At 45.4% G+C, this 26,883-nt stretch overlaps 1 pseudogene; it reads right to left on the bottom strand.

The window, feature by feature from the left end:
* Positions 1-4,397: 4,397 nt before the first annotated feature.
* LOC118078639 (C-C chemokine receptor type 10-like) lies at positions 4,398-5,543 on the bottom strand (annotated as a pseudogene).
* Positions 5,544-26,883: the final 21,340 nt, after the last annotated feature.

Raw genomic sequence — 26,883 nt, 5'->3', positions numbered from 1 at the left:
AGACCCTTGAGACCCCCCCCGGGCAGTGAGAGGCCGAGGGAGACGGAGCTTTGCAAGCAGAGGCTGCTGCTCCAGGAAAGGTCTGGCTGCTTCTCTGGGAGCCATTGGCAGCAGCAGCAGCAGCAGCAGCAGCAGCAGCAGCAGCAGCAGCAGCAGCAGCAGCAGCTCCGCCCACCCCAGAAGAGCCAGCTGGCTATTGGCTAGCCTGGAGCGTCCATCAGCCAGCTAGGGAGGGCGGACTCTTCTGGCGAGGTGCATAGCCAGGTAGGCTGCGCAAGACATGCAGGTTAGGGTGAGGGGGAAACTTGGACATTTGATTTCTATGGACTTCAAGAACATTCCCAAAGGCGTCCCAAAGGGAGCAGGGGACTCTGTGTGCCCGAAAGGGAACCGACCCGTCTTTGAAAGGCCAGGTGGCCACTCCAGTCAGATGGGCAGAGTATGAATAGTATGATTAATAATAATAATAATAATAATAATAATAATAATAATAATAATAGGACATCTGTATTTCCAACCGAGAAATGTTGGAGGGTATGCAATCAGCCGAGATGGAAATTCACAAGGGAGAGTAGTGTTTGTGTGGGAGGACGAGCAAGGCACATGTAGGTATATTTGGGCCATTTCTTGGAGCACTGGCCCAACTTGTTGGTGTGTAAATGTGGGTCTCCTGGTTTCCAGACTCAAAAGAGAGCAGGGCAATTAAAGGCACAGAAGTCCTGTCCTCTATTGAGTCTGGCAACCCTAGATCCATGGTCTCATTAGATAGTAAAATTCATGTCAAATTGCTGTTTTAGGATTAAGTTTGAGAACCAAGGTACCACTGTATATAATGAGATATGTGTAAAAATGTAAGGCTGTTATTGGGCAGCCTCTATTGGAGGATTTGTAGCACTGCTTCACAGTCTTGGATTTGCATAAAGGATTGGGTAGGGGAGCCAAAGAAATGGCAGGCTGCAAAACAGCAGTAGCCATGGCATGGGGGCGAGGAGGAAGGGACACAGGGGGGGAAATGGCAGTTACAAACAATGACAGAGGTTTCAGTAAAGCGAGGAGATACAGAGAGGGACCTCGGTGATATTTCACAGATGGCTGGAGGTGCTTCAGAGAGCAGTTTGCCAAACTGTTCTCAGATGTGTCTCCCCCCCCCTTTGGAACACCTTCCCTGGGCGTTCTGCCACCCACCCACCCACCCACCCTGCTTGCTAGCTTGCTTGCTCGCTCACCTGGCTGCTGATCTGCTGTTACTCTGGGGCTGTTGGGGCTGCCTATTGACTGCCATGTCAACCACAGCATGACAACCGCATGACAATTTTATTTATAGTAAGATAAATATCAGAGAAGCAGTTGGAGATGAAGACTCAGAGTGGGGAAAGGCTTGGGGTAGAAAAGTGGAGTTGAATGTCATCAACATACGTCTGAAGAAGTGTGCATGCACACGAAAGCTCATACCAAAATAAAAACTTAGTTGGTCTTTAAGGTGCTACTGAAGGAATTTTTTTAATTTTATCAACATACAGGTGATGCTGAAATCCTTGCATATTACAAAGTCACCCCAGGACATCTGAAGAAGCGTGCATGCACACGAAAGCTCATACCCAATGACAAATTTAGTTGGTCTCTAAGTTGCTGCTGGAAGGAATTTTTTTATTTTGTTTCACGCCAGGACAGTTGGCAGAGAGAGGAAATTGAGGGCCAAGTACATAGCCCTGAAGGAACACCAACAGAGGGAGGGAAAGAATTAAGTAGAGCTCTCCCCCTATGGAAACATTAAAATAATTTATACAGATGGACTGAGAAAACCTTAATAAACCCAGCACTGTGGGACCATTGGTTTCAGATGTGAAGAAAAGGAGAATAGCAGGTGAAAGACTTGTCTCTGCTGCCCCCTGCAGGGCACTATGGAAAACAGCAATGCTTATACAGTGGTACCTTGGTTCTCAAATGCCAAAAACCCAGAATTGTGTGTTCTGGTTTTCAAAAGTTATTCAGAAACTGAACATCTGATGCATCTGTCAGCTATTGTTTCCGGGGCACCTGCACCAATCAGAAGCTATGCCTTGGTTTTTGAACATTTTGGAAGTCAAACTGACTTCCGGAATGGATTAAGTTTGGCACTTTTGTTTTTACTATTTATTTTGCGTTTTTGCTTTTGAGGCTTTTTCGGTTAATTTCTTTTTGTGACTGTGTGGAAGCCAGTTCAGCTACTGATTGTGTGACTGCGGAAATGGATAAAATCCCACCATCCAAATATTATCAGTGCAGGTAAGGGGGGGGGGAGTTTAAATTTTTATCTACACTACTGTCTTATTTATTTGATAGTACAGCACATTGATTATTGCTTTCATTTTATGGATCAATGGTCTTGTTAGTTGGTAAAATTTATGTTAAATTGCTGTTTTAGGGGATGTTTTTAAAAGTCTGGAATGGATTAATCCATTTTGCATTACTTTCTATGGGAAAGCACACCTTGGTTTTGGAACGCTTTGGTTTTGGAATGGAATTTCGGAAAGGATTAAGTTTGAGAACCATGGTACCACTGTATAGCATTCCACACACAAACACAAACACACACACACACAAATATGAGAGATTCACTCTGTTGTAATGCTACTAGGGACTCAGGGAGAGACAGGCAGCAATAAAAAAAATGAAAAGGAAAATCAATTCTAAAGCTATAAACTTACCTAACACCTACCTAACATATTACCGAATGCTAGGTAAAGTGTGTATAAAGATGCATATATTAGTGAAGATCACACATACAAAAATGCATTGTATTAGCACCAATTGCTTGTAACAATGTGTATGCTAGGCAAAATTCCATACAAAAAATTGATGCAGCAGGAGAAATCTGCTCTAAAATGCTGGAAAATGTTCACAAGGACTTTAGAAATAATTGCAGACTGATGCAGAACTGTGGTGAACTGAACTTCATATTGGCAAAATGGGGAATTGAACCTGGCAGATTTACCCATCCTTATTTGTGTGCCACATGCTGTCCAGGGCTGTTGACGGACAAGGCGCCATCTCTCTTTTCTTCAAGGTCCCTCCTGCCTCCCCCCCCCCCCGACAGTTCTTTATCTTTAAGGTAAATATAAAGACTTGGACTGGACAGACTTCCAAGCAGGACTTTGCGTGGTGTTATAAGAATTCTAAGGCCCCAAATATAAAATAAACATTCATAAATGTACAAGGCAAACACATACATAGGTATATAAACCACATGTCTGAAATAGTACAGGAGAGCAATCCTGAAACCATTTTGACTCTCCCAAATTGACCTCAATTCATTTCTCTGTAAGGAGGGAAGAAATGGGAAAGCCTTCTCTTTTTCTTTCTGCTTACAAATCCTGTCTTAAGGGCGTAGTTGTGTATGAATAGGGTGAGCCTGTGACCTGGATTCAGGAATTAAAGTATTTACCATCACAAAAGAATGGCCTGACTGCTCAGGTAAAGCAATCAGTGACCATTAACAGATATCCTGGCCAACATGTGATGTGTTTCTGCTGTAGACCCGCCTCCTTCTGTGATGTATGTATGGTGTTTTGGGGGGTGGTCTTGAGGTACAGCAGGGGTCAGCAACCTTTTTCAGCTGAGGGCCGGTCCACCGTCCCTCAGACCATGTGGTGGGCCAGACTATATTTTTTTGGGGGGAGGGATGAACAAATTCCTATGCCCCACAAATAACCCAGAGATGCATTTTAAATAAAAGGACACATTCTACTCATGTAAAAACACCCTGATTCTGGGACCGTCCGTGGGCCGGATTGAGAAGGTGAATGGGCTGCATCCGGCCCACGGGCCTGAGGTTGCCTACCCCTGAGCTACAGGGTGGGCAATTTCAAAAGTCTATATAAGGGCTTGCACACCATTGTTCTGGGTTCCTCCTCCGTTCTGCATGTGGCATAGCTGCCAAGTTTTCCCTTTTCTCGCGAGGAAGCCTATTCAGCATAAGGGAAAATCCCTTTAAAAAAGGGATAACTTGGCAGCTATGGCATGTGGTGAGTGGGGACCCTGTTGCAACAGCTGAATAAAGATCAGGCTTACTAGCTGCTTCACTTCTCAATATTCTCTGGTTGGCCTCTGTCGTTTTCTACAACCGATAGGGAACCCACTTAAGGACTCTATACGGGCTCTTGGATACCCCATAAGGGAAAAGGAGCAGTTTTTTTCTATATCACGTGGGTATCCTGCACATTCCACAGAATACAGGGCTCATGTAGTTCTCACAGCTTACAAAGAGTGAAATTAAGAAAGACACAGCATCATCCTAAATAAAGGCTTTATTGCCAAAAAAGATGCAGGAAACAGAGGGTTGTGTGTGTGTGTTTGCATGTGGGTTTCCCAAGATGCCAAGACTCTTCCCAGGTGCGGGGCACTTGGGTGCTGCTCTTTCACGGTGCCACTCCTGAGATTCCTTCCAGATGGGTGGTGAATGATGCTTGCCGTTTGAAGCTGCCAGGCTTGTCACCGCAGCACGCTCATTGCCTCAGGCAGCCCAATTCCCTGCTCAGCCGTTGCAGGTCCTTACGGAAGCGCATGCCCAGGAAGGTGTGGAGCATAGAATCATAGAGTTGGAAGAGACCACAAGGGCCATCCAGTCCAACCCCCTGCCGAGCAGGAAACACCATCAAAGCATTATTGACATATGCCTGTCAAGCCTCTGCTTAAAGACAAGGGCCAAGGCACTAGTGATGAGGAGGGTCAAGTCCCGGCGGAGGATGACTTTGCAGCTCGATGCCTGGTGTCCCATCAAATCGGCCGTGTCCAGTGCAGTGAGCAGGGCATAGGGCAACTGCAAAGCCAGGAAGACCAAGACCAGGGCCAAAATCAAGCACAGGGCCTTGAGAGGCTGGGCACACGGGAGAGGCCAGGAGAGCCCGGGTGATTGCTGTGTAGCAGGCCGCCATGACTGCAAACGGGAGCACAAAACCCAAGGCCACTTGTGCCAGGCTGACAGCCGCTGTGATGTCTGCCACCCTGCAGAGGCGAATGCCCCCATAGTCCTCAACGCGAGCGTACCAAAAGTGGGGCAGCGCCAGAGCCGTGGAGAGCAGTCACACTAGCCCTAAGCAAAGCCGACCCCAGCAGGTGACGGAGGAGTGCAAACGATGGGCGACGGGTGCCCCCACGATGGCCACGTAGCGGTCCACGGTGAGGCCCATGAGGGACAGGAAGCCGCTGTAGAAGTTGAGGGTGTGGAGGCCCTGCAAGGCCTGGCACGTGCCAGTGCCCGCTCTCCAGCTGCCCACCATCCCAGCCACGCCCACGGGCAGCATCAGAAGCAGCAGCAACTCAGAAATGGCCAGGTGCAAGAGCAGGACGTCGCCGAGGGACTGGGCCATGTGATAGCGGGTGCGCACCAGCAACAGGATCCCGTTGCCGAGGACACCCAGCACACAAAACGGAACAGCCATGACAGGGAGGTAGATGTGAGCCACAGCACGGAGGGCCTTCTTTTCGCACAACTCAGGCAGGTCTGGTGGCGATGCATTGTATTCCCACGGGTACCACTGGGTGGTGACTGCTGGCTCATTCATCCAAGGAATTGGCTCCTGCAAAGCGGGGGTTGGGGGGTTGGTGCTTATTAACATGCTGTATTATTATTACTACTGTATTGGCCTGAATATAAACTTCACTTTTCACTTCACTTCACTTCACTTCAATTTTGACCATGAAAAGAAGAAGAAGAAGAAGAAGAAGAAGAAGAAGAAGAAGAAGAAGAAGAAGAAGAAGAAGAAGAAGAAGAGGAAGAAGAAGTGTGACCAGTCCAAGGTCACCCAGCAGCTGCAGGGAAGCGAACCCAGTTCACCAGATTACCAGTTCACCACTCTTACCCACTACACCACACTGGCATAAAGTGTAGCTTAGATTCACAACCCTAAGGTATGCAGCCAGAAGCGCGGGGCAAACAGTGCCAGGAGCACAGCCCCACGTGTAGTCTGTTAGCATTTTCACCCCTCACAATGTGAGAATCAGATAGTCTCCAGAGAGAGAAGTGGGCGGGAACTGTTCCTTCACTAAATTGCCTTCCTGACTCAGCTAATTTAGTAAGGTGTGGTATTGCTATATTGCTCTGTAGCTGTTGTGAGTATCTCTGGCTCTCTGTTATGCTGTGTGTTTGCAGTGAGAGCTGTTTGTAACAGCCTATGTATATATTCTGTAAATAGCTTGAAGTAATAAAGAGGATTAAAAACCTCTGCCGCAGTATCCATTGTTTATCGGGCCAGAGGGTGCTCCAGTCGTCCTGCTAGCCCAGTTGGGGCAGAAGAGGGACTGAAGACCTGGATATCACCTGGCATAAAACCCACATAGTCCCCCGCCCTCACAACCAAGGCTGTGAAGGGAGAGAGCAAGGAAGGGAAAAGGCCGCCGTCAACGCAGCAAGGCCCCCCCACCCCCCAGGATGCAGCTAGGAACAGCGAGGAATGGAGGTATTTCCCCCTCCCTCTAATTTTAAAGGTGTGGCATATCGGGTGCGGCTTATATTCGGGCCTATATGATATTATTATTATTATTATTATTATTATTATTATTACTAATAATAATAATAATAATTGAATTTTTTTTCTGCCCTATACCTGTGAATCTCAGGGCAGTTCACAAAATAAAATCAAAATATAAAACCACAAAATACATAACAACAACAAAAACAACTAAACAGCCCCCTCCCCACAAAAAAAAGTATTTTAAAGGGTATAGGATATTGATTAGGTCAGCCAAGGGCCTGGTTAAAAAGGAATGTTTTTGCCTGGCGCCTAAAGGTATATAATGAAGGTGCCAGGCGAACTTCCCATGGGAGAGCATTCCACAGACAGGAAGCCACTGTTCTCGTGTTGCCACCCTCCGGACCTCTTGAGGAGGAGGCACATGAAGAAGGGCCTCGGAAGATGATCTCAGGGTCCAGGTAGGTTCATAGGGATAGAGGCAATCCTTGAGGTATTGTGGTCCAGAACCATTTAAGGCTTTATGGCTCAAAGCCAGCACCTTGAATTGGGCCCGGAAACTAACCGGTAGCCAGTACAGTGGGAGCAGTTCGGTGTAATATTCACAAACCTTCTTGCTCCAGTGAGCAACCTGGCCGCTCAATTCTGCACTCTGCTTTATGAATTCTGAATTCTGCTTTATGGGATGGGTGACATGGAGAAAGTGGGTAGTGTTGTGACGTGCATGCAAAGCATGGCTTAGATGTAGGCACACCTTTTCCTTTGCAAAATGGATGATGTGCACACCAAACAAATGCTTCCAGAAAATGCTCTGTCTCCACCTTTGCCTCCACCCCCCTCCCTGCAATAAAAGGGTAACTTTGGATGCCCTGGTGGGCCAGGATTGACCCTGGGGTTGGAGCTTCTCCATCCCTGGTGTCATCCCCCTTTAAAGCTATCTAAGCTGTTGGTCACCACCGCATCTTGGGGTAGCAAATTGCAATCATAGTGTAACTGTGATATATGAAGCTGATCTGAATTTCGACCGTTCAGCTTCCCTGGATGATTCCAGTTTCTAGTAATATGAGAGCAAGCGAAACATTCTCTCCATTCACTTTCTCCACGATATGCATCATTTTAGATGCCGCTTCATGTAGTTATACATTGCTTTACAGGCACCTCCAAGTAACAATAAGTACAGACTAACAGGGTGCTTAATCTCAAGTGGTAGATTTCTTTTTCCCTTCTGGAATCTGGTTTTGCCACTGTGAGAACAGGATGCTAGACTAGAGGGACCATTGCCTTGATCCAGCCTTTCACCTTCTTACGTTCCCACCACAGATGATAAAAGGTACGTTCAGTAGCACCTTAAAGACCAACTAAGTTTTTATTTTGGTATGAGCTTTCGTGTGCATGCACACTTCTTCAGATACAGTGAAATGGAAGTTTCCAGGCACTTATGTAGAGAAGGGGTGGGGAGGGGTGGGGATGGGGAGGGGGCATCACTCAGAAGGGATGCCCCATCCCCACCCCTCCCCACCCCTTCTCTACATAAGTGCCTGGAAACTTCCATTTCACTGCATCTGAAGAAGTGTGCATGCACACGAAAGCTCATACCAAAATAAAAACTTAGTTGGTCTTTAAGGTGCTACTGAAGGAATTTTTTTATCTTACTTCGATCCAGACCAACACGGCTACCTACCTGTAACCGATAAAAGGTACCTTCTTTTTCCTTACATTTCCAACATTTGTTACTTATTTTATAAAAGGTAAAGGGACCCCTGACTGTTAGGTCCAGTCGCAGACGACTCTGGGGTTGTGGTGCTCATTTCGCTTTACTGGCTGAGGGAGCCAGTGTACAGCTTCCAGGTCATGTGGCCAGCATGACTAAGCCGCTTCTGGCGAACCAGAGCAGCGCATGGAAATGCCATTTACCTTCCCGCGAGAGCGGTACCTGTTTATCTACTTGCACTTCGGCGTGCTTTTGAACTGCTAGGTTGGCAGGAGCAGGGACTGAGCAATGGGAGCTCACCCCGGCGCAGGGTTTCGAACTGCTAACCTTCCAATCGGCAAGCCCAAGCTCAGTGGTTTAGACCACAGCGCCACCTGCGTCCCACTTATTTTATACATTTTAGTTACTGTAATTTCACTGGTGTAATATACCATCTGTACATCATTTTCAGATTTTCAGATAAGAACCTTTTATCCAAAGTTCTTTTTGGATAAAAGGAATACCCAATTGGATGTAAAATTCAGAGAATTGTGAGATTTTATCACTCCTGCATAGGTCTTATGAAATGGTCTGAACAACAACAAAGGACTCCTGTCTTCCCTGGAACGTTGCCCAAACTGTGGGGAAAAGCAGTGATAAATGGCAAGCCAGCCAAGTCCCAGCACAATCTCGACTCTTTCTTGCAAAGAATGAAAGAACACATTAAACCAAATTAATGAACAGCTTCTTAGTCTCTGGTGGGTGCACTTACCTATTTAAGTTGAGCACTCACAGATGGGAAGCATTATTATTTCATGCTTTGTCTGAAGTGATGCAGTTTTATATTGCAGTGCCTGCATGTCACTCAGAAATAAACTTTTCTACAAATGCTGCATGGGGAAAGTGACCTCAATATGATTTCAACCAAGGCAGCAGAAGTCAAGAAAGCTCTCATGTTATCTGTAAAATGTATGGACACATTATCTGGCATCATTTTTGCTTCTTTGCACTTGGAAAAATTGAACCACGAGTCTATATCCATTTGTTTTAGAGAAAATATGGATGCAGAGCAAAGACCAAGACATACTCTCCAGACAATACCTGCAGAATACATGTGTACTCTTGGTATGTCTGTGTAATGGATTAGCCCCAGGATGGAAGATTTATTACACCCTGGATTAGAAAGAGTTAATCCACCTCCAGCTTAACTGGAGCACATATTTAGGAGGCGGGATGGTGCCCGGTGCCCGGTTTAAAAAGGAGGGAATAACCGTTTTGGCAGTTGGAAGAGGAAGAGGGGGAGTGTGGGGATGAAGAGGGAAGAAGGGTGTGGGGCCAGGATAGTGGTGGTTTAGGTTAGGCTTAGGATAACTTGAAGTTAAAGTTTGACAGAGTTAATGTATAACTGTAACTAAGCTTGTAAACTTATGCATCGTTAAGAAAAGAAAAACCTATGTTCTCAAAAAAATAAAACTCATCTTCTTTTTGTGCCAAAGAGTATCATCTTGGTTATTCCAGCAGCGTATTAAAACTCACAGAGGTGGAGACTCAGAAAAGGGCAAAACTTACCTAAGGAAAAAGGGATAGTTTGTGTCCTAGAGTCACACAGGAAGGGCAGCATGGTGAAAACCTAGAGTGCCACAAGTCTGCCAGGGTGATATGGCAGACTGATACAGTGGGGATCTGAGTTGAGGGAGTCCCTGTTCTGTAGGCAAGAGGTTGTTCATTCAAATAGCCCTGAGTGTTTGTGAGATCAGGCCACGAAATCTGGAATTAGACTCTCTTTACTGAGAAGCCCAAAATTGAGGGGTTTATTTTAAGGCGTAAGGAATTGAGTGGGGATTGCTTTACCCCTGGTACCCTTTCGTCTCATAATCTATTGGCAACGTCGGCGAGGGGGTTCGTTGCAGTCTGCACCCATTGAGTCTATGGAAATACGTTCTGGAAGCTGCTGGTGTACTCTGCTGGTGTATTGGGTGATGTCCCTACATCTGAGGAGGGATATCCAGTTTGAAAATTATGTGGAGTACCAAGATTTCATAGAATCATAGAATCACAAAGTTGGAAGAGACCACAAGGGCCATCCCCCTGCCAAGCAGGAAACACCATCAAAGCATTCTTGACATATGGCTGTCAATCCTCCACTTAAGGACCTCCAAGGAAGGAGACTCCACCACACTTCTTGGCAGCAAATTCCACTGCTGAACAGCTCTTACTGTCAGGAAGTTCTTCCTAATGTTTAGGTGGAATCTTCTTTCTTGTAACTTGAATCCATTGCTCTGTGTCTGCTTCTCTGGAGCAGCAGAAAGCAACCTTTCACCCTCCTCTATATGACATCCTTTTATATATTTGAACATAGATATAGATATTTAGATATAGATATTTAGATATAGATATATATAATATCACCCCTTAACCTTCTCTTCTCCAGGCTAAACATACCCAGCTCCCTAAGCCGTTCCTCATAAGGCATTGTTTCCAGGCCTTTGACCATTTTGGTTGCCCTCCTCTGGACACGTTCCAGCTTGTCAGTATCCTTCTTGAACTGTGGTGCCCAGAACTTGACACAGTATTCCAGGTGAGGTCTGACCAGAGTGGAATACAGTGGTACTATTACTTCCCTTGATTTAGATGCTATACTCCTCTTGATGCAGCCCAGAATTGCATTGGCTTTTTTAGCTGCTGCATCACACTGTTGACTCATGTCAAGTTTGTGGTCTACCAAGACTCCTAGATCCTTTTCACATGTACTGCTCTCAAGCCAGGTGTCACCCGCCTCAGGATGCCCTCAAACCCATCATCCAAGTCATTAATAAAGATGTTGAATAAGACTGGGCCCAAGACAGAACCCTGTGGCACCCCACTAGTCACTACTCTCCAGGATGAGGAGGAGTCATTGATGAGCACCCTTTGGGTTCAGTCAGTAAGCCAGTTACAAATCCACTGAATGGTAGCATTGTCTAGCCCGCATTTTACCAGCTTCTTTACAAGAATATCATGGGGCACCTAGTCAAAGGCCTTGCTGAAATCTAGATAGGCTATATCCACAGCATTCCCTTCATCTACCAGGCTTGTAATTCTGTCAAAAAATGTCATCAGATTAGTCGGACATGACCTGTTTTTCAGAAGCCCATGCTGAAGGTCAGCAGTTTGAATCCCTGTGATGGGGTGAGCTCCCGTTGCTCAGTCCCAGTTCCTGCCAACCTAGCAGAAAGCACCTCAAAGTGCAAGTAGATAAATAGGTACCGCTACAGCGGGAAGGTAAACGGCGTTTCTGTGTTCTGCTCTGGTTCGCCAGAAGCGGCTTTGTCATGCTGGCCACATGACCTGGAAGCTGTACGCCGGCTCCCTCGGCCAATAACACGAGATGAGCGCTGCAACCCCAGAGTCGGTCATGACTGGACCTAATTGTCAGGGGCCCCTTTACCTTCAAACGACCCAAAAAAGCACCTTACAGTCACTGTCTAGCCCGCATTTTACCAGCTTCTTATCATGGGGCACCAGACCAGAGGAACAGGAAGTTACCCTGACTGGATGTCCCCCTTCCAATGCCCACTCTAGGGAAATAAGGAATGTTGCATTTGACTGTGGATTATACCCCACACTGTAAAGGGGGCAGAAGGTGGGCACTGTCAGTCCTGGCAACTGTTCCATAGGGCAAGACCTACAGGGAAGTGTTGCTGCATGTATGATGTTGCCTTGAATAAAGGCAACTTCTTTGTGCTGACCCCAGCCCTGACACTGGCATTTACCCAACTTTGCCATGTGGCAGTGCTGAGCTTGTAGTGAGAACTGCATAGTGCATAGTGTTAACGCCTGAGACAGAAAGATTCTCCTGTGACCTCCTTGGATTAAGTTTGCAGCAGTGAGAGCTTAAAGAAGTACAATTTAGAAAAAATGTAATTGACTTATCCTTCAACCCCGGGTTGTGGAGCCTGCCCTCCAGCTCCCATCAGCCCCAGCCAGTATGGTTAATGGTCAGGGATGATGGGAGTTGGAGTCCAGCAATGTCCAGAGGGCCACCACTTCTCTGCATCTGCTTTAATCAAATCACACTTTCTCATGAGCAGAGATAGGACTAAATGCTATCTTTCTGACACACTTGGCCTCCTCGTTAATGATAATTAGAGGCCCACTAATGAAAGATCACACGCTTAATGCCTCATTACTGAAAGACCTGGGAACTGGCAAAGCAACAGGGAAGATCTTTAAGAGTTTCCCTCCTCATATTTAAATTAAAATCCAGAACAGACTTAGAAAGTGTTATGGGAAGCAGCTATGAAAGTCCGGGGGGGGGGGGGATCTTTCCAGGACAGGCACAAGAAACCAGCTGTCAGTAATCTCTTAACCTTGAAAGCTGCTAATTAAAACCTGATTTGATATGGAGAGTTTGCTGCAGCTCAATTCTGAGAAACCAATTTCCAACAGAATAGCCAATTTATTTGCATATACACCAAACTGGTTTTGCATTATTGGATTAATTTGCATTGCTTCCCAAAGAGTTCACATTTAGTCTCAGGCATCCTCATGTTCATTCCGATAACAGGGGGAGAGCAGTGCATCATGTGAGAATTCTCCTGTAACTTTACATTGGGAAGAGTGAGGTCAAACACATGGAAATCTTATTTGCCTTCTGGACCATGTACTGATATCGCCAAGATAGCTAGGCATCAGTTTACGTGGGTGATGTGCAAAGCTATTGCAGCTTGTGGCTTGTTAGCCACTGAATATGCGCCTCATTTATTCCGCATAGGTGCTGCTACAATGGCAGCACATTGGGGCCTGTCGGTGGACAGAACTAAAAATATGGGATGCTGGAAGTCTGATGCTTACAAGAGCTATGTCAGGAAGTGTCGCCAGCAGTGCTTGTTCCGATGCCTGCCTGTTATTTCCTTCTTCTCAGGTCTAGCAGCCATGCATATTTGGATTGTCAGCCACAGCATTGTGCATTGGGCCGGTCTGCAGAGTCTGGACTGGGGCACCGTCTCGGCCTTCCCAAGTACGTGAGTGTTCCTGGATGTCCAGACGTGGAATGCAATGGCATGAATTTCTCCCAATTGCACTGTTGAAGCTGTCCTGTGAAGGACCTCCCGCAGCACAGTGGTGCAGCTGGGTGAGAATTATTTGCCGTTGGTACACAGCTTAAATTTGCATTCCCTCATGCGAGAAGACTTGGATGAGTTGGTGGCAGCTCTCCCTGGACTCAAAATATTTTGGTTGCAATTGCTACAACAACATGTGTGGTGTGGTAGCCACTGCCCAGCTGCCACTGAAAAGGCCAGGAAGCTTGTGGATAGCGCAGTGGCCAAGAAGGTTCTTTCCCTGGGAGGCGCTGTTATTTGCCATGCGAGCATTACCTTCAAAGATGCTGCCTTGTACAGGCCTGATGGTGTACATCTTTCCAATGTCAGAAACGATGTTTGGCTGACCAAGGTGTCACTAGGATTGAAGGGTTGGTTGGAGGTGTGAGTGGTTTGGCGATGAGCGCCATTGCTCGTGTGGCGGTTAGGCATTGGTTCAATGTGGAGTTGTGGGGAGGTTGTCACACCTGCCCCTTCAATGTGCGAAAGGTATTCCATTAAAGGAATCCAGGGGCTCACCTTGCTTTTGTCTGATCCTCTTCCAGGGGTTAGAGCCACACCAGAGCCCCTGGGAGCATTCCGGGTGAGTTTGAGTCTGAGCCTGGTCTAGTGCTTGGCCACGATTCAGTGCTGCCCTGCCAAGGTCAGATACAGCTAGTCGGGAACCAATTCATAAGCAAACCACTCATGATCTGTAATCGATAAGGTTGTGGCCAAAATGATGCCGATGTGTCAATTGTTTCTTTCTTTATTGGGGGAGGTCTTGGGATCTTAACACACAAGTTAAAATTGTTTACTTACAAACCCTCCAAAGGTCAGATTCATGTGCTTCAGAAAGCTGCACAGGCAGTAAAATTTAGCTTTGTTACAAAGTGGTGATAACACACAGATAGAAGTGTTTAGCTCCAGTGCTTCTCAAGAATTTAGCCCCAACTCAGAAACTGAATGACTCAGTCTTGACTTCCATTAGCACGCATTGTTTGGATATTTTGGGATGGGGGGGGTGAAACCATTGAATGATGGGTTTCCTCACCTCTGTGTGTTTCCTTTTGATAATATGGTTCGGCATTAACCTTTATGTCTTGGTTCATTGCAGGATATACTGAAAACCCATGTTTACAACACAGTGGGTGCCAAACATGTTTTGACATTGACTCATGGCTGTTTGGAATTTTCTTTCTCCTCTGAAAAGTTTTCTGGGAGAATAAAAAAAGAAAGAGGGATAATCTGCATGAAATAATCACTGACATAGATAGGTAGCATTGTTTGGGCACAAAAGAGGAAAATGGATCAACAGATGGTCTGGAAATGACTTTTCCGTTTAATTCAAAAATGACTTTCCTAGCACAGCAACAACAAAAACATGATTTTTACAATAAAAAAATTCCTTCAGTAGCACCTTAAAGACCAACTAAGTTTATATTTTGGTATGAGCTTTCGTGTGCATGCACACTTCTTCAGATACACTAGAAACAGAAGTGTCAGACCCTATATATATACAGAGGGTGGGTGGGAATGGGTGGTGGGCTGATGGGAGTGGTAAACCTGGAGATGGCTGTTAATGGCTGCTGATGGCTGCAATTAGTCCTGGGCTGAGGTGCTAAAGAGAGCTTGATCATGCATAATGAGATAAGAATCCGATGTCTCTCTTCATCCCAGGTGCTTCCATGGTTTTAAGCTTGGTAATGATTTCCAATTCAGCAACTTCTCTTTCCAGTCTGTTCCTGAAATTTCTCTGTAATAAAACAGCTGCTTTGAGATCTTGTATAGAATGTCCTGGGAGATTGAAGTGTTCTCCTACTGGTTTTTCAGTCTTATGGATCCTGATGTCACCACCCCTTCCCACCCACCCCCACCACCCTCTGTATATATATAGGGTCTGACACTTCTGTTTCTAGTGTATCTGAAGAAGTGTGCATGCACACGAAAGCTCATACCAAAATATAAACTTAGTTGGTCTTTAAGGTGCTACTGAAGGAATTTTTTTATTTTGCTTCGACTCAGACCAACACGGCTACCTACCTGTAACTATGATTTTTACAGATAACAATAGAGGTGTGTTTGCCTGTTTTTGTACTTTGTTTCCTGATAATGAGTGCAGTGATATGAGAGTAATATGCCCAGCAATGAATGCTAGGACATTTTTCAGCTCTTCTTTCATAGCTGAAAAACACTGATTGCCAGCTTAATTTTCCATGTTAGCTAAAATCCAATGAAGGGAATAAAAGTAATGGTGCAAGTGTGCTATGTGTGCAGGGGAAGAAGGTTTGCTCTAATAGATGACCCTTGGGTTCACTTCCAATTCTACAATTCTATGATTCTAAAGGTTTTGTGGCCCCCTAAAAACTAACAAATATATTCCTTGGGGGAAATAAATTTGATAAGTTCCTGTTTTTGCACCTTTAGAAGACACCTTTAGAAGATTCTGTGGAGACAAGCCAAATAATGGTCTGCACTGTGCATTTCTGTCAATTTGTGCCAAATGGGAACTAAGTTTTTGCATTAGAGTCAGGCTTCAGCCATTGGGTCCTGAGGTTCGTCTATCCCACTCAAGGCTTACTTATCCCTCTTCCAATTTATGATGTTCAGGCTGTGCATGCTCTGTGACCACAGAATGTGACTGGCTGGGGTGTGGTGGGGGTGTATAGAAAGCGAGGCGGGAGAAGGAAAGGAATAGAGCAGGCATGTCCAACCAGTCGATCACGGTCTACTGGTTGATCACAGGTCATCCTTGGTCGATTGTGTGGTCCTGATAGATTGCCCCCCCCAATAAAAAACAACAACAAATTTTTTAAAAAGCCCTACAACTTTGCTGAAGCCGCCCCAGAAAAGCTGAACAACTTTGGTCAATCCAATGGGTAGATCACTGCCAGGGGTTTTTTGTACAGTAGCACCTCAGGTTACGTTACCTTTGGGTAATGTAAACTTCAGGTTGTGAAAGTGGAAAACCCGGAAGTGTTTCACCGTGTGCACATGCACAGAAGCGGTCTACCACCATGCGCGCATGCGTATAACAGTGACCCTCAGGTTGCGAAAACCTCGGGATCTTGCCGGACCTCCAGAACGGATCCCATTCGCAACCGGAGGTACCACTGTAGTGGGAGTAGATCGCAGTCTCTTGGGAGTTGGACATGCCCGGAATATAGTATTTCGGAAGAAGGCATGGCTGATCAGTGTTCCTATCACCTTCCCTGCAAGTCATATCCACATTTTCCATTCAAAGCACTCATCTATCACGTTGACAGTCATGGCTTCCTCCAAGGAATATTGGGGACTGTAGCGCTTGTTAAGGCGCTTCTGACTTGGCATTCTTGGCAAATTACAGTTCCCAGGATTCTTTGGGGGAGAAGCCATGTGTGTTAAAAGAAGCCTAAGAGCGCTTTATATGGGTAGCATGGATGGGACCACAGTCCCTGGAAAGGTTCACTTGCTGGATTCCATTTGTAGAAAGGCCTGCCTCTCCAGCTCTCTCTCTGCCTCCAGGGGGCTGAAAGACACAGCTCTTGGCTTGCTGGAACCTAATTGATCTTAAGAAATTGCTGCCGCATTTTGTTTTTCTTTAACTGGAAAATTGTCATTTTAAATCTTCCCTTGGTTATAAGTGCCATGTTATGATAGCTTTATAGTGTTATTTTATGGTTTTATGGTTAACAGCTTTGGGAGTATGGTGATAGAGCAATAGATAAATTTGAGATAGAGAGGCAGAAAGATATTGTGCCAATTCCCCCCTTTTTTTTACAGTGACCAACATAACAGAGATATTTTGACTGCAGTCCTTTGATCGCAGGCAGCCTGTCCCAGAGGCCATAGGATGCTTTGGATCTCCCTCACCAAAGATGGAGAGGTAGAGCAGAGCCATGCCAGGAAGTTCCTCCAATGCACATGTCAAGTACCGTATATGAATCCAGGGAAATGTAGGTGCTGGAAATAGTAGCTCTTTGAGTGGGAAACTACAGTTCCCAGGATTATTTGGAGATGTTTTTGTGCTTTAAATGTGTATTGGATGTGCTTTAAATGTATGGTGTTAAACTGAGAGATCCATCCTTGGAAAGCTGACTTTGTCGGGCTCCTTTGTGGGGCTGCAGGAAGGTCCACAGACAATGCCCTTCTGACATCATAGAAGGGGGAAAAGAGGCATTCTGAGGTGGGCATGTTGTGGCATACTGGGAGATGCTGTGCACCCACAGGATACAAAGTTTCCCATTTCCCTTTTAACTGGAAAAGGTGGGGGTTGTCTTATACGCCCAGTCATCTTATACGCCGGAATATATGGTAAGAGCAGTTCATCTGCCTTTAGTTCTCCTACCCCATACCTTTCATCAAGGTCTGAAATCAAAGTGATTCAGCTTTCACCTTTTTCAGCTGCCCTGGTGTGAATCAAAGAACACTGTAGCCAAGGTGGGAGTTAATACAGTTGCTCAATCCCTTTAGATGAATCCTGAATTCTAAACCAAATTGGGCTGATTTGGACCTGGTCCAAAGCAGGTTGAGGTAGCTCAAAATCAGTCTGAAACAGCTTGAATCAATCTGCACTGGTTTCCACTGACCCAGAAATGAAAGTATTCTAAGAAACCCAGACAGCCTTTTACCAAAGTGCATCAAAAATGTGAAACATCGCCATATAAGGAGAAAACTAGGGTGGGGAGAGGCAGGGGGCCTTACTCACTGACAGCTCTAGCTTTCAGTCCAGCGCTAGAATCTCACCCAAGTGTGAGATTCTCCAGTTAGTGTTCTGGGGGGGGCGCGGGGGCAGGGAGGAAGAAATTATGAAGTGTTAAGCAGCTCTTCTCACTGCCCTTCTTCTTCTTCTTCTTCTTCTTCTTCTTCTTCTTCTTCTTCTTCTTCTTCTTCTTCTTCTTCTTCTTCTTCTTCTTCTTCTTCTTCCTCCATTGGAACTGCATTGTCAACATTATGTTGTATTCTGGCAGTCATAGCCTCTTTACCTGGACCGCACCTTTACAGTGAGGAAGGAGACTGAAGAAACTCCCTAGGTGCAATGGAGCTTACTGGCAGGTGGGTCAGTCTTTTACGGTGTCTGTGAGCAATAACCAGACCAAAGGGGGAGAAAAGGTAACGCATTGATGCTGCATCATGTGATTCGGAGTAAACATATGTTTCCCCAGAGATGATGTGCGTGGACAGGCCACTCCTCTGAGAGGTGGCTGACCCCAGAGTTCTGCCAAGAGCTGCCTGGTCACCAGGCAATAGAAGCATCTCCGAGATCTTTCCCAGGCAGTCATGAGCACTTCCATGACTGGGCTAATCTGAGGCATTAGATAAGGCAGGTGGCTCCTGGCCTTGAAACTCCTCCTAAGTATAAGTGATGGGAAATGGGTTGCCAGACTGTGTCTGCTCAACAAATAGCTAATGTCTAGGAAATAATAAGTGAAAGAAACATAATTAACTAATTAAAGGATCCAGGCCTCAAAGGCGATCCAGGCAGGAAAGGAGCAATTGCAGGAAAGTACATCAGCTGAGCTCCTCAATATTATTATCTTCCTCATTTCCACTGCAGTCAGCTGACATGGTGGTCAGCTCAGTGCACAAGGGGTGGGGGGAATCGTCAGATTGGGGCTGCCTGTCTGTTTGCACTGTGCTTACCTCATTGCCTCGCCTCACCCCTCCCTTTCTTGTTCACAGTAAGCAACAGTGACTTACCTGTTGTGAAGCTAGTTTAGCAGAGGCAGTATGCAGTATGCTTCTGAACTGCAAGTTACTGGGGATCATGAACAGGAGAAGAAGACTGTTACCTTCAGGTGCTTGTTACTGATTATTTCCTGTGCATAGCATGGCACGTTGTGGAGGCTTTGAAGAATCACAGCATTGCTTTGGCAATGAAATTTTCTAATTAGCTCCTGTCTGCTGCCCAAAACATTGCACATATTGACATATTGATCTACTACTGTCAGGGGACCTCCAGGGGGCAGCGGAGAGTCCAGGAAATGCAGACAAGGGCCCTGATGCAGGGAGAGCCCAGGATGGCAGTGCTTCAGAGCTGTCCATGGAAGGTGGTACTGACCCTCAGACAGTGGTGCAGACCCTTGAGGATGCTAAGAGGGAAAGGTTCCCAGCGGGAAGCGTTGGAGGGTCAGACCAGAGCGCTCAGGAAGGGGAGGTGCCAGAGGAGACAGCACTGGCTCCCCAGCGGGGCAGTTCCAGTGGGGAGGGTTCTCCATCAGCCCCATCACCTCAACAGCGGAGGGGTGAAAAGAGGCACGCAAAGAGGAGGAGGTTCCGAACGCCCAGCGTGTTCTGTTGGCGGAAATCACAAAGGGCGGTGCTTCCGGATTCTGATAGAACAGTCATGCCTTTTGTAGCTCTGTCTTGTACATATGTATATAATAAAACTCTGTAAAAACCAGCCATAGAGTTTGGAGCGGATTACTTGTGAGGAAGCAGCCAGCACCATTACAACTACACAGATGTGCCAATGGATGGTGAGATAATGCATCTGCAGCTCAAAATCTGGATGGGATAGAAGTCAGGAGTGTAGTCAGGAGTCATTTAAGCCTTGGTTGTTGCCCACAAGCACAGGCATGGGGTGGATTTGCCATGTGGATACCACTTGGCCATTTGCATTCAGCATCCACACCCTGGTTGTTCACCCCCTTGGCCTGCTCATAGCAGGCATTTAGTCAAAGGGAGCAGTGCTTCTTGTGCTTATGTGTTTTCTAGAAGGATCTGCTTGGCCACTGTGAGAATGGGATGCTGGGCTAGATGGGCCATTGGCCTGATCCAGCAGGCTCCTCTTACATTCTTGTGTTCATTAATTAAACACCACAGGGCATGCACAAAATGCTTTCACAGAGAGGAGATGACCCACATCATGTGGCAATCAGACCTAAGTCAATAACCAGACCACATGGTATGGCAATGAAATCTCTGAATAATACCCTATGCAAATAAGTTTTTTGGTCTTGAGCCATCAGTTGAGAGATGAGCTCCTGGTGGAGGTTAGGCAATGCACCTTCCTGTTGTTACTATTTCAGAAGACATACAAAGCTGTTATTTTCTCATTGGTAGGACCAGGCTCAGGGTAGCCCGATCACTTTTCCTCCTTGAACTTTTGAAGTCAGAAAAGTGGAGAGAGTAAGGGAATATTTCCAATAACACTTTTCAAACCTAATAAGAGACGGGAGTGGATTCAGGGTGAAGGTATCATATTCTCCAGCATCATCAAGTTTTTGCTGTTTGACAGACAGCCAAACTGTCAAAAAACAAAAAACAGAGCCATAGCTACGGGGGGAGGGGGGCTATACAGGTTTATTTTTTTGCCCCGGGTGAAACCTCCAGTGGGGTGCCATTGAGGCTCCCAGCTCTCTCTCTCTCTCTCTCTCTCTCTCTCTCTCTCTCTCTCTCTCTCTCTCTCTCTCTGTGTGTGTGTGTGTGTGTGTGTGAACACAAATGCAGGTTGTGGGAGGCCAAACTGGGTCTTTGACCTGGTGAAATAAGGCTTCATTCCACCCCTGGTAAAAATGATGATATGCTGGAAGTGTAGAATTCAGACAAAGCTGCTTGATCTATGAGAAGTCAAACAGATACACAAAAGGATGAGATCTCCTCTATTCTTTTCTGGAGTTTGAATGCCTTACTGCCTGGAGGTGTCCTTTTGATACTTTGCTCTTTCCCAATCTCTCAAATATTAGGCTAGTTATAATTTGCTGTGAACCATAGCCGAGGCCTTGCATGCTAAATGAAATGACCTGTCATTTTCAGAATGGATCTTGTAAACAAAAACCTCTCCATGGTTCAATTTATATCCAGAGAAAAACGTTTTCAGATTGGATTACCGGCTCAAGTAATTTATCTTCTTGGGGGCTGAGAAAGTATGTGAGCTCCTAAATTTAAATGTTCACGGTCTGTGATTTTCCAGCTTGCAAGTTTGCTGACTGTAAGTATTCACAACCTGCAAGTGAATTTTCTTTATTTCAGGTTGTCTCCTGTGGGAGAAAGTAGGTCTCTTTGGTGGAAACACCAAACATTGGGGTGAGGAGGGAATTTCTGTGGTTTCTGGAATCTTGAAACTGAATGTAACCTGGATATGGAAATCTAGGTTTGATGGATGTCAGAGTGAATGCTGCGTATTTGTTTAAAATATTTTTACACTCCCTTTAAGGACTAGGGCCTTCCCAAGGCAGCTTACCAGATAAATATATAATATTGTTACAATAAACCTACTTAATATAAGCCAGTGGAACTAAAACATCCAGCCACTCCAAAACTCAGAAACTCCCAAGCAGACCAATGGTGTTGTTTTTTGTTCTTTAAACAGCCTGATTAGAGAAGCTCTGCATTTGTATGTATTATGGGTTGCTACATAAGAGGGGACGCGGGTGGCGCTGTGGGTTAAACCACAGAGCCTAGGGCTCGCCGATCAGAAGGTCAGCAGTTCAAATTTGCGCGACGGGGGTGAGCTCCCGTTGCTCAGTCCCTGCTCCTGCCAACCTAGCAGTTTGAAAGCACATCAAAGTGCAAGTAGATAAATAGGAACCACTACAGTGGGAAGGTAAATGGCGTTTCTGTGTGCTGCTCTGGTTCGCCAGAAGTGGCTTTGTCATGCTGGCCACATGACCTGGAAGCTGTACACCGGCTCCCTTGACCAATAATGTGAGATGAGCGCGCAACCTCAGAGTCGGTCACGACTGGACCTAATGGTCAGGGGTCCCTTTACCTTTACCTTTACCTAGCGTATGTTAGGTGATCAGAGGTCAGGCCCAGGCTGTGTACTGAAGAGCCTCCCCCCCCCCCCCATTATGATAAGTCTTATAAAGTGCAATGTGGCTTCTAAACAGATCCAAAGTTTCAAGTAATGTGAGCTCATTATCAACCACCTGATGAATAATGCAACTCTCTCCAAAACTTAGGGAATTATCGGTGTCTCTGTGGCTCAGCCAGCTTGCAGACCATGACTATACTGCCCTCCTTGATTATATTGTCTCCTAAATTCAGTTGGGGATATTTCAGCTAGGGAACCCTTGTCACTGATTGCTATTTTGAGGATTAGAAGAGATTTTAACACTTTTCTAGAGGGAAGCTATTGTAACAAAAAGCTATCATAAATACTTTCATGAAATTAAAATGTCAGAACACAATGTAGCCAAAATTTATAAACTTTCCAGAACTTTATTTGAAAATTCATTCATTTGTGAAAATTGATGTCTGTAAAAGGTTGGCTGCATCTCTGATAGATATCCTGATTAGTTTAAAAATTAAGAAAATGTGTTGACATTTCAGTTGGGTTTATTGCTCTGTCATATCATAGGAACATGTAGGAAGTGGCCTTCCAGTGAGTCCAAACATTGGTCCATCTAGCTCAGCACTTTCCACACGGAGTTTCAGGCAGGGTTCTCTCCCAGTTCTGCCTGGGGATGCCAGGGACTCAACCAGAGACCTTCTGCATGCCATACAGATGCTCTGCTGTTGAGCCCGTCCTTAAGAGTGGGCAGCCTTTTGCTGTCAAGGGTCCTCTTCCCCCAGGCTGATGTTGTGGGGCTGCATGCCAGCAGGGGGCCATAAGCAATAAGAATATAAGCCATAGGTGCCTAACCTGTGGCCCTGCAGAGAGCCTTTAGTCAGTACTGGTGAGAGTTGTATCTTAGCCTCTTTGGATTGATCCAATGCTTGAAATAAACTAGTTTAGTTTAATGAAGTTCACTGAAATAGTTCCAAAATCCCATAAATTCCTATAATTTCTGGATGAAGCAAACATGAATTAAGTTGGTTTTGGAAGAATGTTGAACTGATTCATCTTCAAATTCATTTTCTCTCTCTCTCTCTCTCTCTCTCTCTCTCTCTCTCTCTCTCTCTCTCTCTCTCTCTCTCTTTAAAAATACTTTTTATACTTTTGGGGGCCTTGAAGCTTAAATATAATAATTGCTGAAGAAAATAAATTAAACAATGCACATTCCACAGTGTGTGTGTTTTGAAGGTTCCTTAGCCTTCTTAAGTGTATTTATACTTCAGCTTCTAACATTATAAAGGCTGACATTTTGTTTGTCAAGGATCGTTTGGAGGAGGTTTTTAACATCTACATGAAGCCGCTGGGAGAGATCATCAGGGAGTTTGGGCTGGGTGTCCATCAATATGCGGATGATACCCAGCTCTACCTCTTTTTTAAATTGGAACCAGTGAAGGCAGTGAAGGTCCTGTGTGAGTGCCTGGAGGCGGTTGGAGGATGGATGGTGGTTAATAGATTGAGGTTGAATCCTGACAAGACAGAAGTACTGTTCTTGGAGGACAGGGGGCGGGCTGGTGTGGAGGACTCCCTGCCCTGGTCCTGAATGGGGTAACTGTGCCACTGAAGGACCAGGTGTGCAGCCTGGGAGTCATTTTGGACTCACAGCTATCCATGGAGGTGCAGGTCAATTCTGTGTCCAGGGCAGCTGTTTATCAGCTCCATCTAGTACGCAGACTGAAACCCTACCTGCCCACGGACTGTCTCGCCAGAGTGGTGCATGCTCTAGTTATCTCCCGCTTGGACTACTGCAATGCGTTCTACGTGGGGCTACCTCTGAAGGTGACCCGGAAACTACAACTAATCCAGAATGTGGCAGCTAGACTGGTGACTGGGGGCGGCCACCGAGACCATATAACACCGGTCCTGAAAGACCTACATTGGCTCCCAGTACGTTTCCAGGCACAATTCAAAGTGTTCTTTGGAGGTCTTTAAGCGGAGGCTTGACAGCCATCTGTCAGGAATGCTTTGATGGTGTTTCCTGCTTGGCAGGGGGTTGGACTGGATGGCCCTTGTGGTCTCTTCCAACTCTATGATTCTATGATTCTTTGATTCTATGAATATGAAGTTCTTTACACAAGCACACACACACACACACACCCCACCCCAGAGGAATTGAATTTGCCTCCACAAAATCCAGATCTCACCATAGGTCCCATGACAATTCAGAAGACCACTCACCGTTTTAAAATGGTTTTTAGAATACATCCTGTGATAAAATCAGTATCACAGAAAGGTAAAGCATTCAGACAGCCATTCTGCTGAGACTGTTAAACATCCCATTTTAATCAGACTTGCATGATTTTGCAGGCCATGAAATAAGTTGGCTTATAAGTATCAAACTTCTTTATGGTGGAATTTGATTTGACATACTCCCAGATGCAAAGACCTGTGCATGAGGTTTTTTTTATTTGTTAAAAATACAGAAAAACCTTGATCATTCAAAAGCAGGACTAATCTATGCATATTTAGCTCACATATCAGAAAGCAGTTTTCTTAATGCTAATAAAATGTCAACCTCCCCCCCCCCCCTGAGAGCATTATCAAAACCAGGTATTGGTGGTTCCATCGCACACATTAATAGCAGAAGGCAATAGTAACCTGTTTGCCTCTGTGCGTATCTCAAGACTTCCTAGCACATTATTCCCCTGTGCTGCTGTAAATTCTTAATAACCCTCAGAGGGACCTCTGAGATATGCTGTCACATGCTGGAATAATGAAACTATACTGACAATCATTTAAAGATGCCTGCATTCACCTTCCAGAGATGTGTGTATTTTTAGAAGTTCCATCAGAATAATGCTCTCTGTTTTAGGGTGTCTGGGAATGACAGAATGTAAACAGCAGTAGGCGTGATCCCCATCATCAGGCTGCTACATCAACCCATATTTAGAGTATGGCCTACGGGAATAGTAATAGTAATAAAATTTATTTATACCCCGCCCTCTCTGGCCAGGGCCAGGCTCAGGGCAGCTAACACCAAATATGAATTACTATAAAATGTAATAGGAAAACAACAACAACAAACAATTAATTAAAATACAGCTTAAAATGCAGCCTCATTTTAGTAGTAGCCCATAAATCAAGACCATAAAGGGAGGAAACATCAGATATTCACCCAAGCCAGCTATCCATGCTAGTCCTATATGGGCCAGCAAAAAAGCCAAGGGAAAAATTATATACCAGATCCCATATAAGGGGTCAGAGTGAGTCTAAGCCGAAGGCCAGACGGAACAGCTCCGTCTTGCAGGCCCTGCAGAAAGATGTCAAATCCTGAAGGCCCTATTAGTCTCTTGTGACAGAACGTTCCACCATGTCGGGGCCAGTGCTGAAAAGGCCCTGGCCCTAGTTGAAACCAATCTTACCTCCTTGAGGCTTGGGATCTCCAAAGTGTTGTTATTTATGGATCTTAAGTCCTCCTTGGGGCATACCAGGTGCAGCGGTCCCATAGGTACGAGGGTCCTAGGCCGCATAGAGCACCGGGAGCCAGTGCAGCTGATATAGCACTGGATGAATGTGATCCCGCAGCAAGGACCAAATAAGGAGTCTCGCCACAGCATTCAGCACCCGCTGGAGTTTCTGGGTCAGCTTCAAGGACAGCCCCACGTAGAGCGAGTTATAATACTGTATATTCCGGCGTATAAGACGACTGGGCATATAAGACGACCCCCAACTTTTCCAGTTAAAATATAGAGTTTGGGATATACTCACTGTATAAGAAATACGACCCAGCGTATAAGACGACCCCTGACTTTTGAGAAGATTTTCCTGGGTTAAAAAGTAGTCTTATACGCAGGAATATACTGTAATTAACCTTCTGGATTGACCAGGCCTGATGGAAATGGTAAGTCCTTGGCTTCTAACTCTTTTCTCTTCTGTCCTGAATCTTCAGCTTCCATGTGTTATAAGACATAATAGGCTCTGAGACTAAAGCATGAAACTTCTGAATTACTCTATTTTTCCATGTATAAGACTAGGTTTTTTCCCTAAAAAATAATGTCAACAATTAGGGGGGGGTGTCTTATACATGGATACATCTCCCCCGTTTTCTTAAATCTGAGTCCCCCAAAATAGGGGGCGTCTTATGCATGGGGGCATCTTATGGACAGAAAAATATGGTACGTTGTCAAGACATTCAACTCCATCCCTGTGACCTGAACAGAAATTTTATCCCACTAGTGGATGTTGGTGTTACCATAAGCCTTTCCTAATCAGGTCCATCTAGTACTGAATTATGTTCAGATTGTGGCCACCATCTTTCAATAGCTTTAGAAGGGATCAAACTATGCCGTTCCAACTTGGCATCAATACTTTCAAGTTAGAAGCCTTTTGACAAAGCTGTTGGGGCCCAGTTTGATGTTAAGACAGGAGAGGGGCTGGGGGAAATCTGTAAAAGAATTATAAGATGTTGATGGATGTGAATAGGGTTGCCATCTTTGTTTGGGCAAAATACAGGGCAGGGCAGGGTAAGTGTGCACTTTCCTTTTACCTTTCTGTAGTTTAATGTTTGTGTGTTGTCCTGAAAGGAGTGTGAGAATCTGACTTAAATTTAATTATTGTGGATGAAGATTGTAGTAGCAAATGCCATAGTTTATGCCCATCTATAAACAGACTTCCTTTTCTCTGCCCTGTATTTCCCCACATTCAGTTAGTCTCCTGGCATGTGATCAGTCTTCAGCAGTGGCTGGCTGGTATTTAGTATTTAGTAAAATGAAATACTTAGCAAGATGGGTAATCATGCTAGTTAGGTCAGGCTGATCTGGGCTGTCGACCAATATAAAATGCATTGAAGATTTGTTCACAAAGAGCTTCCTTCACATATTAGCACATGAAAGTAACCTTAATCTGAGTCTGATAGGGGGGGGGGAAGAGGAGAGATGGGGGGGGGAGCTGTTCTTAAAAGGATGTTAGCAAATCAGATTAAAACCA

The sequence above is a fragment of the Zootoca vivipara genome, chromosome 13, assembly GCF_965207765.1.
Source record: "Zootoca vivipara chromosome 13, rZooViv2.hap1.1, whole genome shotgun sequence".
Taxonomy (NCBI): Eukaryota; Metazoa; Chordata; class Lepidosauria; order Squamata; family Lacertidae; genus Zootoca; species Zootoca vivipara.
This window is presented reverse-complemented; position numbering and strand designations above follow the sequence as displayed.